Raw genomic sequence first — 20280 nt, 5'->3', positions numbered from 1 at the left:
GATATTCAATATCCATTAATTAATTAATTCCTCTGACGATCAATTAATTAGTTAATTAGTCGTTTAATTATAAATGACATCTCGAGTGCTGCCACGTAAACTTATTATCGTATTGGAACTAGTTCCACCTGCAGGGTTTAATACGATAAACTTATTAAGTTCCTCAACATGATATTATCATCATGTTAGTAGGATATGAATCCTTATTGCAATATAATCGCATGTCAAATAATAATTGCTGTCATTCAAAATATCGAGTATATTGAGCTTCAATAAAACTCTCACCCTTGATAAATCAAAGCAATAGTCAATTAATTATTCACATCGATTAATTCAATTAAGGTTAAGACTATTTAAGTCACTGAGATCTTGATTCTTCATTAGTCAGAATATAAGAATTCATCTCACTATGATCTTATTCAATACACAAGTGCACTAGCATAAATAAATAGCCAAGACAAACTATTTATCCATTTATGCTACAATTTAAACCAGCAACTCGCCCATGGTTGCCTCGATTGTGAACTCAATTTATATCTCAACTTTCCCCGATTATATGATCTTTTGTTATCTAAAACACACCATATAATCTATAGTATGAGATAAATTGGACTATAATAGAATTATGCAATAACAATATTTCAGATAGAAGAATTGCAGTGAACTAAGGAATCAATGTATACAAGAATAAAAGTCTTGCTTTCAGTATACAACCCTTCACTCTCTGATTTTGTGGACTGTATTCCTCTACCAAGGATAGCGCTAAGCGTAACTCGAATCGCAGTATACCTTTTCGACGATCCTCTGATGGACAACTTTATATTGCGTATGATGCTTCTAAGCACCCGGAGATTGAAGATCTTCGCCGTATTATTGAAACCAAACGTGTCGCCATTGTTGAACGTGAGGACACTATAGTACCGCTAAAACTCCTCATGCACGCCCTAAGGCTTTTTTGGACTTGGTTCGGGAAGCCAACACTAATGGTATGCTGCTTAATGCTTACTTTACAGCTTCTAGAAATTCTAGTTCTACCATGGTTATGGACGCGGTGATTTCTAAACGTTGGAGAGATATTATGGACGAAGACTCTATTCGTGATGACATTCCTCGTTTCGAGGAGGATACTGTGTTGGATTTTTAATGAATATCCTTGCTTGGAATATTAGAGGCGTGAATTCTATCGCCTGTAACCTTCTGCATAGTTATTGTACTTCCCATACTCCTTCGTTGATTGGGATTTTTGAGCCTAAGGCTCGTTTTTCTAGTATTCGCTCCTCTTTTTTGGCATTCTATTTCCGTTCAGTCTGTCCACCATAATTGTAGATATGAGCATGTTTCTAAAATTTGGGTTTTTGCGTCCCCGGTACTTACCACGAATGTGGTTTATTCTTTCAAGCAGACTTTTATTATTGAAGTCATGATTCATGGTTCCTCTTTATTTGCCGTCTTCGTGCATGCTAGATGCAATTATATTACGCATCGTATTCTTTTGGAAGAGTTATCTGTCTATGCTTTCGGGAATATTATTATTATCGGTGACTTCAATGCTATCCTCGGGGCTCATGAGAGACGGGGTAGACGTAATCCTAGTCCTATTGCTTGTCGGGATTTTTGGGATTTTATTGATTGCAACATGCTCTTCCAGCCTGCCTCATTCGGGCCTTTTTTTCACCTGGACGGACATACGCCATTTTCCTTGCACCACTTAATCCGTCTTGGATCATGCGCTTATTTTTTCTTCGTTTGCGGACAGTTGGGATAACATCAGTTATAGAGTTCTTTCGCGCGTGGGTTCGGATCACACTCCCATCCTCCTCACCTGCGCTTTGGCTCATGCCCCGATTCACAAACATTTTCATTTTTTGAATATGTGGCCAGATTTTTTGGATTTCATTAAGCACTCTTGGCTCCCGGAGATGGATATGAGATATCCTATGGTGCGTGCTATACACAAGCTTAAGAGGCTCCGTAAAGATCTCAATGATTGGAATAGAGATATCTTTGGGAACTTTGACGCGACCGTACTTCGGATTTTAATCGAAGTTATCGTATTGGTCAACGTACAAATAAATTTATAACCTTGCCAATAACAGGCGTAGTGCCTAATGGTAAGCAAGGTTCAATCCCACAGGAAGTTGGTGCAGCTTGTCTCTTGTCACGAACAAAAATAAGGAAAAGGTTGGGTGGACAATCGTCCTGGTCACGAGACACCTCTCGGGACTAAACTCAACTTGGCTTGAAATAATAAACTGAACTGAAAACACTGAACATAAATATCAATAATAAAAGGCAATATGGTCAAGATGTCGAATCTATGGATAATCTCTTACACTCGCTCATTGGTCAAGATATTCATTACAATGTTGTGTCTACCAGTTATAACTTACCAATGGCATGTGCCCCCATTCTCACTTGACATGTGCACTTCCATCATCTAAGAAAATTTATCCCTAAGTCTGTTTAAGATAAGAGAAGCATTTAGACCTTGATAGACCCGATATTGAACTTAGCCAGACCTTAGTCTACTTCAACCTCCCGTACCTGCAAATACTCTCAAGACGCACAGTGATCATATACACCCTAGAATCTTAATTTATTGGTGATCTAAGTCTACTCAATTAATTAATGGTCTGTTAACTAATCAAGTCGATTTAGACACTTGGTTATAATGCCCAGCACTTCGGGAACACAACGTGCAATTATTTAAGCACACAATTAAACCTCACGAGTTTATAAGTTCATATCAACATCATCTATGCCTTGCCCAGATTTATAAACTTAGCTGGACATAAAGTAAATTGCGAAACCCAAAGATAAATAAGACATGAAAATAAATAAAGTAAACTTACTTAATAAATAGAAAATGGGCAGGATGTTATTCTGCCAGTAAAGCATAAACTAAACGTCTTGCCCAAATTAAGATTTAAAAATAAACAGAAACTAAATACAGAAAATATAAAATATTTTTGGTACTAGCCCCTACTCCTTAGTTTGTGCGATGTACACCTTCAAAAGTGAAATGGAACAGGTATATATAGAGATCCAGGCGTGGGCCAAAGGCCAACACTGTCGCAGCCCGAAATCCCTACGCTAGTAATAGCGGGGTACGAGTATCGATACGACTAAAATAAATGAATAAAGAACCATAAGACTTAAATTGACATCAGCGGAAGCTCGCATCAAAAAAAATATACCAAGGCAAAGTGTCATAATCTGGCTCAAAGGTATATATATCAACCTCAGTATAACTTCATGAATATCAGGAATTTCAAGAAGAAAAGCAAAGTAGGTATCCCTTATTTTCCATAAGGAAGCCTAACATCAAGAGTAACACAGCAAAAGGTGTAACAATTATATGTATGAAGACATATAATCGCGAGTATATTGCTTGATTAGAAAGAAATAATACATCATCTCTCTAAAGTTTTATCAATATCAGAGGGAAAACAAGGTTCATCATCCTTAAGACTCTAACATCAAAGGAAAACAGCAAGGAACTTCATCATCGAAACCATCCCCACCAGGACCAGTCCAATCTCGCTCCAAAGCTTAACCTGCACATTTAGAAATATATGCAGGGCGTGAGTAATAATACTCAGTGGGCAAACGCCGGAAAAACATCAAAGGCGCTCTTAGAGCTATATGTTTGAAAACTTGCCATATCATCAGCAATACACAGAAATAAGTTATCATCAAAGAATCTGTGCATGCAGTTTTCATAATCATAACATCATAAGTAAACGATAGCGCTATCAAAGTATTCATCATGCACGTACCACATCTACAACTCATCATTATCGATACTGAGAAGTAGGCCTCCCTCTCAAGTACCGTGACTGGCCAACCCGAAGACGGCTCACAGTCACCTCTGTGCACAAAATCCCGCTTGTGGCAGGACCGAAATCGTCTCATCAGTAGAGGGTAACATACAAACTCAACATCAAAAATTGGCAAGTCAAACAATTCTTAAACATCATTTATCTCAAATCATTTGATAAACTCATAAATATCATCATTAATCATTTTAGAAAGCTCATACGATAAACGTATACTCAAAATATTGCCCACCTGGAGTCCTTCGCTTAAGCATGGATAGGAACAGGTGACTTACTTCTTCGTCTCGCTCGGGTCTTCATGAGTCATCAACATCATCACGAAAGTTCATGTGATAAAACAAACCTCAGTTAGATCTCAATACTAAAATCCAATCTCGTTTCATCGATAACTTCTCACTCAACGTCTGTTTACACAGTAAAACTAATTCCCTAGGTATACTCAACTTCTAAGGATTCACACGTCTTATTCTCGATTTAACTCTCAACTCGGACCATACTCATAGCAGTCAAGCACATAGGTACACATAATCACATAAGCATACAACTTCACATAACACATCACAACAAACAAACATAAGTCTGACTCGGAGACCAGAGCAGAGAAATGCTCGGTGGTCAGGGGGAAAGAACTCAGCAGAGCAGAGCAGACTAGCTTGGCAGAGCCGAGAAGAAATATTCGCCAAAGCAGAGGAATGCTCGCCAGAGAAATCATCAGTCAGAGGAATGACTTCGTCAGAGGAATCGATCATCAGAGAAATCTAACATCAGAGGAGTCAAACATCAGAGGAATCGATCGTCAGAGGAATCAAACATCAGAGGAATCGATCGTCAGAGGAATCAAACATCAGAGGAATCGATCGTCAGAGGGATTAAACATCAGAGAAATCGATCGTCAGAGGAATTGATCGTTAGAGGAATCGATCGTCAGAGGAATCAGACATCAGAGGAATCGATCGTCAGAGGAATCAAACTCAGAGGAATCGATCTCAGAGGAATCGAACTCAGAGGAATCAATCTCAGAGGAATCGATCGTCAGCAGAGAAATGAACTCGCTGGCAGGGCAGTGGGGAAAAGAACTCTCGGCTGAGTAGAGCAAGGCTCAAAACAGAACGACGCAATCAAGAGCAACTCAAAAAACTCATCAACTTTTTCATTCCCAGAAATCATCAAACACTCTCAAACATAAAAAAAATACTCACATTCTACATTATGACCAGCTCAAAACTCATTTTAAACACTAATTCATCAACATCACGTTAATCCTTTCATATATTCATGCTCATCATCAAATCGTCATTCAAGACATAACCTCAGATTTTTCCCAAATCTTACATCAAACTGGTTTTTTCAAAAACTCATATCTCAAGACTCAGTTTTGCAAAATACACCTTAATCACTTCAAATCATCACATAAAACGTATTTCTCACCCCAATTTTAGAAAAGAACCAGAAAGGTTTTTAAAGGGCATGAACCCTAATTTTCGAAAATGACGAAAAAGTGAAGGGGGAGTTTCTCATGCTTCAGTCATCTTTCTAAACACATATATCACAAAAAAAATCTAGATCTAAAAGATCAAAACACTTACTCAAGTAGTTTCGAGGAAAAGAAAATCTTCTCTCTATTCTTCAAGCATCAAACTCCACTAATCTTCTTGAATCAAGAATAGAAAGTGTTTAAGGGCTTGATTTAGTGGAGGATTTCATCATAGTTATGTCTTTAGAAGCTTGAGCTTAGTCTCCAATGGAGGAGAGAAAGAATGGCGTGGGGGAGAGAAAGAGGAAAGTGAAGGCCGAAAATGAAAGTGACGGCAAGAGAGAGAGAAAGTCTTTTGTTTTAAACACAAGCTTACTTTCTAAGCTAAAAAGCATTAAATGCTCAAATAGTGCTTTGTCTCCCCTTAAGCTTACATCCCAAACCTTCTAGCTCCTTCTATGCCACACGTCCCACTCTAGCAAATGTTAAGGAATTGGCACATGCTCAAAAGGATTAAAATAATGGTTGTGAGTGTAGGAATGTGTGGTGGAAAAATAAATCATGTACGCTAATTTTCGAGAATCACACTGACACAAAATAATATTAGTGCGCACATATTAAATAAATCACATAACGTCAATCAAATAGCTCACAAGGCTATCACATTAAAACGAATCATTACTCGTCATTTATCTAATCATCACTCTTAGCTTAATCCTCTTTATAGTGACTCTCAGTCACTACCTCGACTCTATCTCTCGTCTTTCATCTCATCTCAAAAATCAATCAACGTCTCCATCTTACTCATATTACCATCCATCGATAACTCAAGGGTTCTCTCCCTCTCTTCCTCGACTCTATGTCAAACTCATTATTCCTATTTTCTTAATAGGACAGTCAAACTCCGATAACTCGGTATCCGGTAATTCTATTTCCGGTAGTCGGAAGTAAAATCTCAACTCAATTCAATCAGCATCTCTAACTCAACTCGTTTCTCAAATCTCATCACTCTAACTCCATCATGAGTTTGTTCACTCATAACTCATAATCTCGCATCTCGACATCTCATTATCCTCAATAGTGTTGAAACACTATCTCTTATCATAAGGAAAGGTACGGGGTGTTACATCCTACCCCCCTTAAAAGAAATTTCGTCCCGAAATTTGAGTTATTCATCTCCGGGATAAAGCTCTGGGTACTTCTCTTTCATCTTCTCTTCAAGCTCTGGGGGAATACATTCCCACTAATTCCCAGTAGTCCATCAAATGTGACTATCAATTTCTTCGCTTTTTAGTCATCTAGAATTTTGTGCTCCGTAGCCATTCGAGGTTATTGGAGATTGGCTATTTTGTAACTGTTGCTTTAAACATCTGTTTACAATCATCTTTTCTTCACGTTCCCATGTTGACTCTCCTTGACCGTGATGTCTCCATTGGATTTTCACCAAAGGAATCGACTTGCTCCTCAATTGTTGGATCTTCTGGTCCAGTATAGCATCAGGTCTCTCTCTTCGTAGCTCAAAACTGGTTCCAGGGACTCTTCTTCCTGGGCGACGTGTTTTGAAACAAACACCTACTTTCTCAGTTGAGAAACATGGGAAAACGTCTTGAACGTTCGCGAAGCTCGGAGGCAACGCTAATTATAGGCCACTTGGCCTACTCCTTCTAATACATCGTAAGGTCCTATATATATATAAATATATATCTCGGTTTGAGTCTTTCTATAACTCGAACTAACACGCTCCCCGAGATAGGGAAAACTCACATAAACATCATTTCTAACGTCAAAAGAATCTATCAGTGATTACTCAACTATCGAATTTCCTTCTCTCAATTTTGCTAATCGATATCATAACTCATGGTATGTGGTCTCACTTCTATTGTGGAAGTCTCTAACAGTTGTAATTTGTATGAGGCTGCCAAAGTGGCGTCTTCACGTGCTAACACATCAAACATCTTTCTATGAAAGATGCCATCACTCACTTCTCATCTCTATTCAAAACGTCGTTTCAGTCTTGGCACGTAATCATACTTTTTCTGTCAGAGCAGCGAATTCGTAAAGCCAGAGGAATCGGATGCCAGAGCAGCGGAATGAAACGTCAGAGAAATGGCTTCCGCTCTGGCGCAGAAATCTTATCTCGTCCTATCCTTACGTTTATATCTCAGCGCTCTAGTCTCATCAAAAGTGTAACTCTAATGCTCAATATCTCTATTTATCATCATAACTCCATCTCATCTTAATAAAAATTCTCATATCTCAGTACCGTAGTACTCTCTGCAGTGTCTCGACACTACTATAACTCATAAAGGTATGGATTCACTCGTGATTCCATTCTTCAGCTCTTCTTTATCAGGCATGCTCAGTCTCTTTTCTTAAACAGAATGGCATTATATGCCGCCTCTTAATAATTCTCTACTCTCTCTCGGTTCGAAACTTTATTCGAAAATCTTTCCACCTTCTCATCTTCTCATCCTTCTCTGCCAGAGCAGAGGAATCGGCGTCAGCTCTGTCTAAAACAAAGACCGCTCGACACATAGGCTCTACTGGTGGAGCAGAGCTCCTCGGTCGTGAGTCTGATGTAATGCTCAGTACTTTGCGGGGGTATAATTACCTTCAAATTCATCTTCTCGAATTCCTTGATTAGATTCACTTCTTGAGTAAGGAAAAATCCCAATTCTCCCTGGTTCTCTCTTCTTAACGCGTTAGTTACAACGTCAGAGGGATCACTTCGTCCGCGGAATCACTTTGTCAGCGGAATCCCTAACTCTCTGCCAGAGCAGAGCTAAAACTCAGCAGCACTCGGCAAAACAAACAGAACTCATTTCAACACTTCTAATCATCAATCCAAACCAGCATTTAATATCATAACATGCTCGAGACTCATATACATTTAAATCTTCAAATCGACTTATGAACACCAAGATTTTTCCCAAAATCTTGGGTAACTCATCTCACTTAACTCATCATCAACCTTCTATAAACTCATGAACCATGCTCGTAGTCCTCCACTGACTCTGATCGTCTCCTTCGTTGCTCAAAGAAAAATTTGAGACTTTTACGATTGGTGTACATCTCACATTGTACTCCATAAAGATGGTGTCTCCATATCTTCAAAGCATGCACTACGGCTGCTAAATCTAAATCTTGCGTTAGATACTTCATCTCGCGTGGTCTCCACTTGCTTTAACTCCTTTCTTTCTAACATTAATTCCGCACGAGGGCAGAGAAATCGGTGCTAGTGCAGAGGAATGCTTTCAGCTCTGTCGTCAGAGCAGAGCAGAGCTCAACTTCAGTTCTGCTTCCAGAGCAGAGCTCGGCTATAACTACCGAAAGATAAGATATCTTTTCCTTCTTGCATCAGCACACAACTAGACCATCTTCCAATGCATCGATGCAATTTGCATACGAAATCTCTTCTTTAGCTCTTGAAAACCTCGTTACATTCGTCCGTTTGACGAACTTGACTTCTTTCTTTAATGGGTGCATCAATGGCTTAGCGATTTTCGAAAAGCCCTTCATAAAACATCGATAATACTCTGTTAATCCCAGAAAACTTAGAATCTCGTGCAGTGTAGTTGGCAATCTCCACTCCTGTATCGCTTGGACTTTCACTAGGTCCACTTCAATTCCTCTTGTAAAACAAAATGGCTAAGAAAATTGATTTCTTTAAGCCAGAACTCGCATTTGCTAAACTTCGCATAAAACTTCTCAGCTCATAGTCTCTCTAACACGATCATCATATACTCTTCGTGTTCTCATTTACTCTTCAAGTAAATCAGGATATCGTCTATGGAGACTAACACGAACTTGTCTAAGTATTCGTAAAAAACGCGATTCATGAGATCCATGAATACGGTCGGGTCATTCGTTCAAACCAAAAGACATCATTATAAACTCTCGGTATCTATGTCTCGTACGAAATGCCGTCTTCAGAAATATTTTCCGATCGTATCATCAGCTGGTGGTATCTCGTTCTCAAATCAAACTTCGAAAAAGTGCTCGCTCTTTGCAGTTGATCGAACAGATCATCGATCCGGGGTAACGGATACTCATTCTTTATCCTCACTTTATTCAATTCTCGATACTCGATACACAACCTCAAGCTTTCCTCCTTCTCTCTAACAAACGGATTTGGTGCTTCCCACGAGGAAACACTAAGTCGAATGAAACTCATATCGAGATGTTCTTGTAGTTGCAGCTTCAACTCTTGCAACTCGGTGGGGGCCATTCTGTATGGCTCTTTCGACGTCGGTGACACGCCAGGCTCCAAATAAATCATAACCCAAACTGTCGGTCTGGGGGTAATCCCGATAAAGTCTTAGGGAAAACATCTTTATACTCTCGCACGACGGCCATCATCAGCGTTTTTCTTTAGATTCGTCTCTCTGGCTCAGATATACAACGTACGCGGTTGTATCTTTTCTCCGCAAGAACTTTCTTGCTCGCAGTGCCAAGATGATCAGCGTCTTCTTCCATCTTTAATCAATACCAATGAAGGAATTTGGTCTTTGGCCAGGTGGCTGAAAAGATATCCGTCTCTCCTTGCATTGTATCTTCACGTGGTTTTCCTCTAACCAGTACATTCCAAAATTTATATCCAAGTGCCATATAGGCATCAATCTCAGGTTTCTCGCCTCGAGCTTAATCGATCTCAACTCAAATTCTAAGTTAGAGTACACGGATGAAACCGTAGTGGTTCAGCCTATGGGTGCGATTACTCTTTAGAGGTTGTGGAACAGGCTCTTCGTTCGGCATCGAACAAAATACTATGGGCACATCTTCAATTGGTCTATCTCTGGAAATTTTCCTTGATTCTTGTCCGGTGCTTTCTGCTCAAGTGCGAACAGTCCCTGTTGATGCGGTTAATTCGTCTGCGGGGCTGGCGGTTGCCTTCTTGACTGACGTGGTCGAAAGGCTAGCTGTTGTCGCTGTGGTGGAGGTAGCGTTAGGATTCCCTTCCTTGCTTTATGTTGTGGCCGAACTGATTCGGTTGTCCTCCGCTTCCACTTTGCTGACGATTCGGACACTAGCTCGAGTAGTGCCCGACCCTTCCGCAGGTGTAACCGCTATTCTGTCTCATTTTGCATTATCTCAAATGTAATTTATTGCTCTTCGACAAGGCAACATCCCTCGCGGTTCTTAAAGGTTTACTGCTACTGGGCAGTTGGGCCAACCTCAGGCCATTTTTCTCAGTTCGGATATTGCGGTGGCACATTCTGACTCTGCCACGGCTTCTTAGTGCCTTGACTTCGGTCGTCTCATTTTCTCTTCCCTTCTTGCCCTCGTCCATAAAAGATAGATTGCACATTCGCGTGCTCTAACTCGTTTGGGGTGCTGAAGCTCAAATCGCGTTCTCTGGCTGCATTGCCAGTTCTATATTCAATACTCTATTTAATGCTTCAGTACTCATAATCGCACTCTGACTCGTTACATCGTCTCGTACTTCTTATCTCAAATCTAATCGAAATAATCTTAACATCTTCTCATTCATCTCTTCTCAATATGTGGCATACCGAACCAAGTCATGAAACTGACGTTCGTATATAGCTATGGTTTTATTGCCTTATCTCATATCATCAACTCTATTTCTTTCCTCAATCGGTTTCTCTTTCTCGTTAAAAGTCTAAGGGAACATGTATCAACCTTAGAACAAATCCTCATAACTCACATATCATAAGACTCTTACTCAATCATCATATTATTTTCTCAATTCCCATAACTCAACGTCAAAGACATATTTCATGTCCATCATCGTAACATCAGCTCAAAACTCTACTCAAGCATAGAGACTCTCTGGTCATCATCGTATAAGGATGTAAGAAAATTTTCTCTTTCGAGAACTTGTACCCTAAGCGGGGCATAACGGAAATAAAACATCCCGTAATACTTCGTCGTTGCTACTCCCATACTAGTCGTCATCTCAGTCTGCTATCATGGAAAACGTTATCTGTTCTAATATGTCATCTCGATCTCCTTGAATCTGTCATTGCCTATTCTGGCTTAGCATCACTTCTTCTCATCCTCGCATCACTTCTTCTCATCCTCGAAATGATTAGCTTTCTACGTACTTGGCTAATATAAGAAAATCCATAATCTAACTGTTGTGCTCGTCCCGTAATAACATTCTACGACTTCTCCCATAAATCGTGTTTTCTTCCAAACACTCCTCTTATTATGCCATCCTAGTTACCTAGACATTCCTAACTCTTGTCGGATGTGGTAGGGACTAGGATGTGATGAATAAAAATGTCTGATCTTGAACAAGACGAGCTCGAGTAATGGAATAATTCCATAATAGCCAGTGCTATCTCAAGGATAATGAAGAAGTTATAATCAAAGGAAGATAAAAAACTAGAACAGAAACTCAGATGAAAACCGAGATATGATATGATGGGGGTAAACCAATACTGGAAGTAGAAGCAATCCACTAAGTGGAAAATGAATAAATTGTCCACTGTTAAAGCAAGGGGTAAGGTTTTTCCAACACAAACGGCTCAGGCTCAAACACAGTGGATCTGGAAACATTTCTCAACAGCATATAGTTCATCTCATATAGGAGTTCAAATGGATGCAGAAAAGTTTAAATACGACCCAGCGGGATAGGGACTCAATAAGTCCATTCTCATGATCACTCTAGCGATGATAAACGCAGTCCTGGTAAAAGTACCTCTATTGCGAAGTACAATTGGTCAAAAGTATCTGTGCATCCCATGAGATCTCCACAATACGTTCGCCCTATTAGGGTCGTGTCTCTAAATCGCGATGAAAACTCTAATTCTTATCGCATTATCTCAACTATCTCTCTCTCTGCTTCTCTTCTTCATCTTCTTCTCGGTTTATATATCTTCCGTTCCTTCTTCTTCTCGGAGGTAAACCATAGAGGGAAAACAATTATAAAACTATCGACTTCGAAACTAGCAGTTCGTTAAAACAAAATACTAATTCTCTACTTCACTTCTATATCTCATAAGTAAATCTCAAAATTCTCGTCCCCTCTAGTTCTTGTTCGTCATCATTCGGAATTTCTCGTCAGTCTCTATTTCTCATTTATCATCAAACATCTACATCATCATACAAAATTCTCATCTCAGTTCTCTATATCTCAACTCAATTCTATATTTCTCCTATAAAATTCTCATGGTTCTCGTCATCTCTATCGTTCATCTAACATCATGCATCAAATCATCAATCTCAAAACTCTAATGTGACACCAAACTCTCTAGTCATAAACGTCATCTCTATAAGAAAGGGAAAATTACCTCTCTCTCAAGGTCTTATGTACCAAGGCTCTAACCCAAAATGATGCTCTAACTATACCAGCATCATAGGTACTAAGTGCCTATAGATATATAAATATCAACTATACATCTTCACATATGTATGCGTCTACTAGATACACGTGGTCGCCAGTCATCGTCTCCTGAAATCCTGCTCGTCGCATTATCATCCTCCAAATCCTCACTCGGCTCCGACTCTCGCACTCGTCGTTCAGTCGATAGAAACAGCTGGGGGTAAAGGTACAATCGTAAACGGCTCCTCAGAAAGTGGGGGCATAACAGCTATCTCCCTTCCTTGGGCTGGTCCCTCAGGCTCTCCATACAGCGATGAAGGTGGCTCGAAGTCGCGATGAAGCCACGAAAATTGGCGCTCACGAACGCCCGAACTCAGTCTTCAAGGTATATTGCGGCACCAGCGAAGCCGCCCGTCTTGCCACTTGGGTGGCAGTTGTGGAATCAAAAGCGTAATGGTCTCCGCACCGTCAATCCCATAGGGAAAATAGCCCTCCTCCATCGTTGGTGATAGTGTGCCAGAAGTTCACCCAAGGTGTCATCCTCGTCCGGGATATACTCCTCGTTTGGTATGGTGGGGCATCGGCTATACTAGCCTCAACGTCTCTCCTCATCTTCCACATCAACTTCCTCATATCATCATCAAACAATTCCGTCATCAAAACAATACATAACTCATTAGTGCATCAAACTCGGTTCTCATCAGAAAAGCGATAAGAAACAACATCAATCTCTTACCTCGTTAAGCCGGAGGAGATGGGGTGCTGGGGTTTCGTTTCAAAAAGGACTCTCTCTCAAATTAGTCTAAGAACTCATATTAGACTAGTACTCAATCAAGCAATTAACTCAGAGCAGACGACCTGCTCTGATACCACTCTGTCGCAGCCCGAAAGCCCTACGCTAGTAATAGCGGGGTACGAGTATCGATACGACTAAAATAAATGAATAAAGAACCATAAGACTTAAATTGACATCAGCGGAAGCTCGCATCAAAAAAAATATACCAAGGCAAAGTGTCATAATCTGGCTCAAAGGTATATATATCAACCTCAGTATAACTTCATGAATATCAGGAATTTCAAGAAGAAAAGCAAAGTAGGTATCCCTTATTTTCCATAAGGAAGCCTAACATCAAGAGTAACACAGCAAAAGGTGTAACAATTATATGTATGAAGACATATAATCGCGAGTATATTGCTTGATTAGAAAGAAATAATACATCATCTCTCTAAAGTTTTATCAATATCAGAGGGAAAACAAGGTTCATCATCCTTAAGACTCTAACATCAAAGGAAAACAGCAAGGAACTTCATCATCGAAACCATCCCCACCAGCACCAGTCCAATCTCGCTCCAAAGCTTAACATGCACATTTAGAAATATATGCAGGGCGTGAGTAATAATACTCAGTGGGCAAACGCCGGAAAAACATCAAAGGCGCTCTTAGAGCTATATGTTTGAAAACTTGCCATATCATCAGCAATACACAGAAATAAGTTATCATCAAAGAATCTGTGCATGCAGTTTTCATAATCATAACATCATAAGTAAACGATAGCGCTATCAAAGTATTCATCATGCACGTACCACATCTACAACTCATCATTATCGATACTGAGAAGTAGGCCTCCCTCTCAAGTACCGTGACTGGCCGACCCGAAGATGGCTCACAGTCACCTCTGTGCACAAAATCCCGCTTGTGGCAGGACCGAAATCGTCTCATCAGTAGAGGGTAACATACAAACTCAACATCAAAAATTGGCAAGTCAAACAATTCTTAAACATCATTTATCTCAAATCATTTGATAAACTCATAAATATCATCATTAATCATTTTAGAAAGCTCATACGATAAACGTATACTCAAAATATTGCCCACCTGGAGTCCTTCACTTAAGCTTGGATAGGAACAGGTGACTTACTTCTTCGTCTCGCTCGGGTCTTCATGAGTCATCAACATCATCACGAAAGTTCATGTGATAAAACAAACCTCAGTTAGATCTCAATACTAAAATCCAATCTCGCTTCATCGATAACTTCTCACTCAACGTCTGTTTACCCAGTAAAACTAATTCCCTAGGTATACTCAACTTCTAAGGATTCACACGTCTTATTCTCGATTTAACTCTCAACTCGGACCATACTCATAGCAGTCAAGCACATAGGTACACATAATCACATAAGCATACAACTTCACATAACACATCACAACAAACAAACATAAGTTTGACTCGGAGACCAGAGCAGAGAAATGCTCGGTGGTCAGGGGGAAAGAACTCAGCAGAGCAGAGAAGAAATATTCGCCAAAGCAGAGGAATGCTCGCCAGAGAAATCATCAGTCAGAGGAATCTATCATCAGAGAAATCTAACATCAGAGGAGTCAAACATCAGAGGAATCGATCGTCAGAGGAATCAAACATCAGAGGAATCGATCGTCAGAGGAATCAAACATCAGAGGAATCGATCGTCAGAGGGATTAAACATCAGAGGAATCGATCGTCAGAGGAATCGATCGTCAGAGGAATCAAACTCAGAGGAATCGATCTCAGAGGAATCGATCTCAGAGGAATCGAACTCAGAGGAATCAATCTCAGAGGAATCGATCGTCAGCAGAGAAATGAACTCGCTGGCAGGGCAGCGGGGAAAAGAACTCTCAGCTGAGTAGAGCAAGGCTCAAAACAGAACGACGCAATCAAGAGCAACTCAAAAAACTCATCAACTTTTTCATTCCCAGAAATCATCAAACACTCTCAAACATCAAAAAAATACTCACATTCTACATTATGACCAGCTCAAAACTCATTTTAAACACTAATTCATCAACATCACGTTAATCCTTTCATATATTCATGCTCATCATCAAATCGTCATTCAAGACATAACCTCAGATTTTTCCCAAATCTTACATCAAACTGGTTTTTTCAAAAACTCATATCTCAAGACTCAGTTTTGCAAAATACACCTTAATCACTTCAAATCATCACATAAAACGTATTTCTCACCCCAATTTTAGAAAAGAACCAGAAAGGTTTTTAAAGGGCATGAACCCTAATTTTCGAAAATGACGAAAAAGTGAAGGGGGAGTTTCTCATGCTTCAGTCATCATTCTAAACACATATATCACAAAAAAAATCTAGATCTAAAAGATCAAAATACTTACTCAAGTAGTTTCGAGGAAAAGAAAATCTTCTCTCTATTCTTCAAGCATCAAACTCCACTAATCTTCTTGAATCAAGAATAGAAAGTGTTTAAGGGCTTGATTTAGTGGAGGATTTCATCATAGTTATGTCTTTAGAAGCTTGAGCTTAGTCTCCAATGGAGGAGAGAAAGAATGGCGTGGGGGAGAGAAAGAGGAAGGTGAAGGCCGAAAATGAAAGTGACGGCAAGAGAGAGAGAAAGTCTTTTGTTTTAAACACAAGCTTACTCTCTAAGCTAAAAAGCATTAAATGCTCAAATAGTGCTTTGTCTCCCCTTAAGCTTACATCCCAAACCTTCTAGCTCCTTCTATGCCACACGTCCCACTCTAGCAAATGTTAAGGAATTGGCACATGCTCAAAAGGATTAAAATAATGGTTGTGAGTGTAGGAATGTGTGGTGGAAAAATAAATCATGTACGCTAATTTTCGAGAATCACACTGACACAAAATAATATTAGTGCGCACATATTAAATAAATCACATAACGTCAATCAAATAGCTCACAAGGCTATCACATTAAAACGAATCATTACTCGTCATTTATCTAATCATCACTCTTAGCTTAATCCTCTTTATAGTGACTCTCAGTCACTACCTCGACTCTATCTCTCGTCTTTCATCTCATCTCAAAAATCAATCAACGTCTCCATCTTACTCATATTACCATCCATCGATAACTCAAGGGTTCTCTCCCTCTCTTCCTCGACTCTATGTCAAACTCATTATTCCTATTTTCTTAATAGGACAGTCAAACTCCGATAACTCGGTATCCGGTAATTCTATTCCCGGTAGTCGGAAGTAAAATCTCAACTCAATTCAATCAGCATCTCCAACTCAACTCGTTTCTCAAATCTCATCACTCTAACTCCATCATGAGTTTGTTCACTCATAACTCATAATCTCGCATCTCGACATCTCAGTATCCTCAATAGTGTTGAAACACTATCTCTTATCATAAGGAAAGGTACGGGGTGTTACAAACACGCATCTAGGGTTTTGGTGAGTTCGACTCCGGCTGGAGTGTTCTTCTTCTGCCCGAGATAAAGTCCACAAGTGCAAGGACTCTACCTTTGATAAAACTCCACCCTCCGATCCGTGCATATCTTCAAGCTTTCGTTCATAACTTCTCAGCGCATGAAAAACAGAATATTCTCGCGCATCTTCTTCATGCACCGGATCTGCCACGTCAGCATCTAGCCCTGTGCCACGTACTATTTTTGCAAATATTACGTGCAAAGTCCGTGAGGAATACCAGGATAAATTACCTCAATAGCATTCTTAATGGTACAATGTTGATCTGAGACAAATAACAATTGATCTGGACATCCAAAGGTTTTTCTCAACTGTCTAAAAAATCATGTCCAAGAATTGTCATTTTCTTTATCACCAATACCAACAGCCAAATGAAATATTTGCTCATTACCATCTTTTGTAGCAGCCACAAACATAATGCCCTTGTATTTTCCTTTCAAATGTGTACCATCAACAACAATCACAGGACGACCCGATGTTAGAAAACCACCAATTGAAGCAGAAAGAGCCATAAAAACATATTGAAAGCAATTAGAACTATCAGTTTGCAATTCAACAACCGTACCTGGATTGGAAAAGAAAGTGATCAATTATTTAGCTGTTATGTTTTCAAAAAATTTATGAAAGCTAGTGAAACTGAAAAAGAAATAGAGAAATATTTTTTTTTACTTGAAAGAAGGTTATGCAATTCAACAACCGTACCTAGATTGACTTCCTGAACCATGAACAAATATGATGGCAGCTGATGAAATGACTTGTCTGTGTCTCCATAGATCATACTAACGGCATAATTTCTTCCCATCAAAGCTGTTTTATAATCAACTTGAATTCCAAACTGCCTCTGAAATTGAGCTAACATCTCCTTTGGCCTCAAAATTTCCCCTTGATTCAGCAAAGTAGGGGCAAAAAATGCACTTATCACTTTTGCACCAACAGTCCTTCGCCCATGATTTCTCAAGTCCATCTCACAAGTGTGTGGAGCGTTCCATTTTGAAACTCTCCAAACAGAACATGTTCCAACTGATGTAACACGCATAAGGAATGCACATTTTTCTTTATTCCTGCAGACAACTGAAAATCATTTCTTATTTGAACGTTCCACAACATAATCAACACGATTTTGCAAATGATATAGACCCAATGCAATATGCAACTTCTCTTTATCAACATATGTACAACCTGAACTCAGTGCCTCCCGTCTGTATAGGTCAGTCCCACTTACATTATCACAAGAAAATGTGTCTTGATAAACGGCACCTGGAATAACCCATTGTCGCCCTCGAGTGGAGTGATATTGAAGGTCGTCTCCTTCCACAATGTCACACACTGATGAACTCCCTAATGGTTGTACAGTATGTCTATTGGACAAAGGATGAACAACGTCTTCAACAACATCATCATTGTCTTCATCAAGACTATCCACATCACCCTCATCATCATAATTAGTATCCACATCGTCCCCAACATCATCTTCAGCAAAATCATCATTGTCCACTACTAGAAAAACGCTCATAGATAACGGATTTTTTCCGTTATCTATGAGCAAAAAAACCGTTGTGTATAGTGGTGTTATCTATTCTATACGTCATACACAACGGTTTCAAAATCGTTATGTATAGTAGCATAGATAACGGTACGATGCGTCATACATAACAGTACGCATCCGTTATCTATAAAGGGTATACATAACGGTTTTTCACCGTTATGTATTTAGATTTTTCCGTTATGTATTAATTTTTTTTTTATCATAGTTAACAGTTTTTTGCACTTTTTATAATGGTTTTAACCGTTATCTTTGATAGAATACATAACGGTTTTTCACCGTTATGTATTAAGATTTTTCCGTTATATATTAATTTTTTTTTGTCATAGTTAACAGTTTTTTGCACTTTTTATAACGGTTTTAACCGTTATCTTTGATAGAATACATAACGGTTTTTTGCACTTTTTATAACGATTTTTTGCACTTTTTATAACGATTTTTGCAGTTTTTATAACGATTTTAACCGTTATCTTTAATTAGAATACATGACTTTTATTTTGTTGTCTTTTTCATTATAGATAACAGTTTTACATGTATTAGATGACAGTTTTCCGCATATTTTCATTTATTCTCAATTTTTTCTTTTATTTATATCTAAAAATCAATAAGAAAAATTCAAATAATAAAATAAGATTGACAAGATAATATTAGCATATATAACATAGCATCCAACAATTCGAGCTACACAAGTTGCCTGTTAATACATGTTTTACTACATGCGCATGTAGTAAACATCACATACATTTCTGTCTAACAATTCTCCCACCATACAAGCACCAGCTTGTTAATATCGCCCAAATAGCAGCATCTTTTCCATGGACTTATCATGGAACCTTCTGTTCCAAACTCATCTAGACTCTTCAGCGCTGCCCGATTCAAGAACCTACAGTTACACCAAAACATATGGCAACATGCAAGACATAGATGGATACATGAAGTATAAGGCACATTTAATCTAAAAAGCAGACAACAAAAAAAAGATTGGGCACGAAAATCACCTTAGCCTAGGTGCCGCACTCATTTGGCTAAGTTCATTGCCCATTTCATCACTGAAATCTGAGTTCCCACCTGCTCCCCTAGCAAACAAACAATATAGACGCCAAGCAATTAATGAATAATTATATTACTTCAGTCTGTTCAGAGCTTCAAGCCCATCACATGCAAGCAACACCAAGGAATTTACAGAAGATGCTAAACCTTGAAGACGTCTCCATTGAGCAGCTTCACGCATTGCTTTCAGCTCTATCTGCAAATATAGAACATTTTTCTGCAAGTATAAACAACAGGAGGTGTCTAACAGACTATCATATCATGGAGATATTGGTACCTGAAATGCTTCTCGTTCCTCCTTTTCCTTTAACTTGTCATCTAGTGCTTTTCGCTACAAAAAATGGTAATAGATTAAGATACAAAGATTAATTAAAAATCATATACTTAAAACATCAAGAAACATGCATATGGTTTTAGTTATTCGTAAGCAAAGAGGCAAAAACTAGCTTTATACAATGCATTAATTTATGAGATTCTGCAACACTAAAGTACTTCTCTCATTTCCTGTGTAGTTAGAAGCATATAAGCACAAAAAGTCTTCCACTTTGTCCAGAGGTTTAGGCAAGTGACAACGAATAAGAAGCATTTTATTTCCGAATCAATTAAATTTCCAGCGGTTCAACGCATGTACCAAACTATTCACAAGCACAGCACAGATAGAAGCAGAGATAAATAAAATAAAATAAAATAAAATAAAAATCAAAATGTTATTACAAAGCCATAAACGTTTAACAAACCTCACCTTCTCAGGATCCTGTAAATCTTTAAATGCTTTATTCAACTTAACAAAAGCTTGGTGAGCTTGAGGATGAGAAGATTTGTCAGGATGAAACCATTAGAGACAACTTCCAATACCT

The 20280-nt window shown here is 38.9% G+C and overlaps 1 long non-coding RNA gene across 1 annotated transcript; it reads right to left on the bottom strand.

Moving 5' to 3' along the window:
- Positions 1-19565: 19565 nt before the first annotated feature.
- LOC130992852 (uncharacterized) lies at positions 19566-20280 on the bottom strand. Its single transcript, XR_009091442.1, has 3 exons — positions 20166-20280; positions 19701-19754; positions 19566-19619 (listed from the first exon to the last, which is right to left on the bottom strand). It is a non-coding gene; the product is annotated as an uncharacterized LOC130992852 (long non-coding RNA).

The sequence above is a fragment of the Salvia miltiorrhiza genome, chromosome 7, assembly GCF_028751815.1.
Source record: "Salvia miltiorrhiza cultivar Shanhuang (shh) chromosome 7, IMPLAD_Smil_shh, whole genome shotgun sequence".
NCBI classification, from domain to species: domain Eukaryota; kingdom Viridiplantae; phylum Streptophyta; class Magnoliopsida; order Lamiales; family Lamiaceae; genus Salvia; species Salvia miltiorrhiza.
This window is presented reverse-complemented; position numbering and strand designations above follow the sequence as displayed.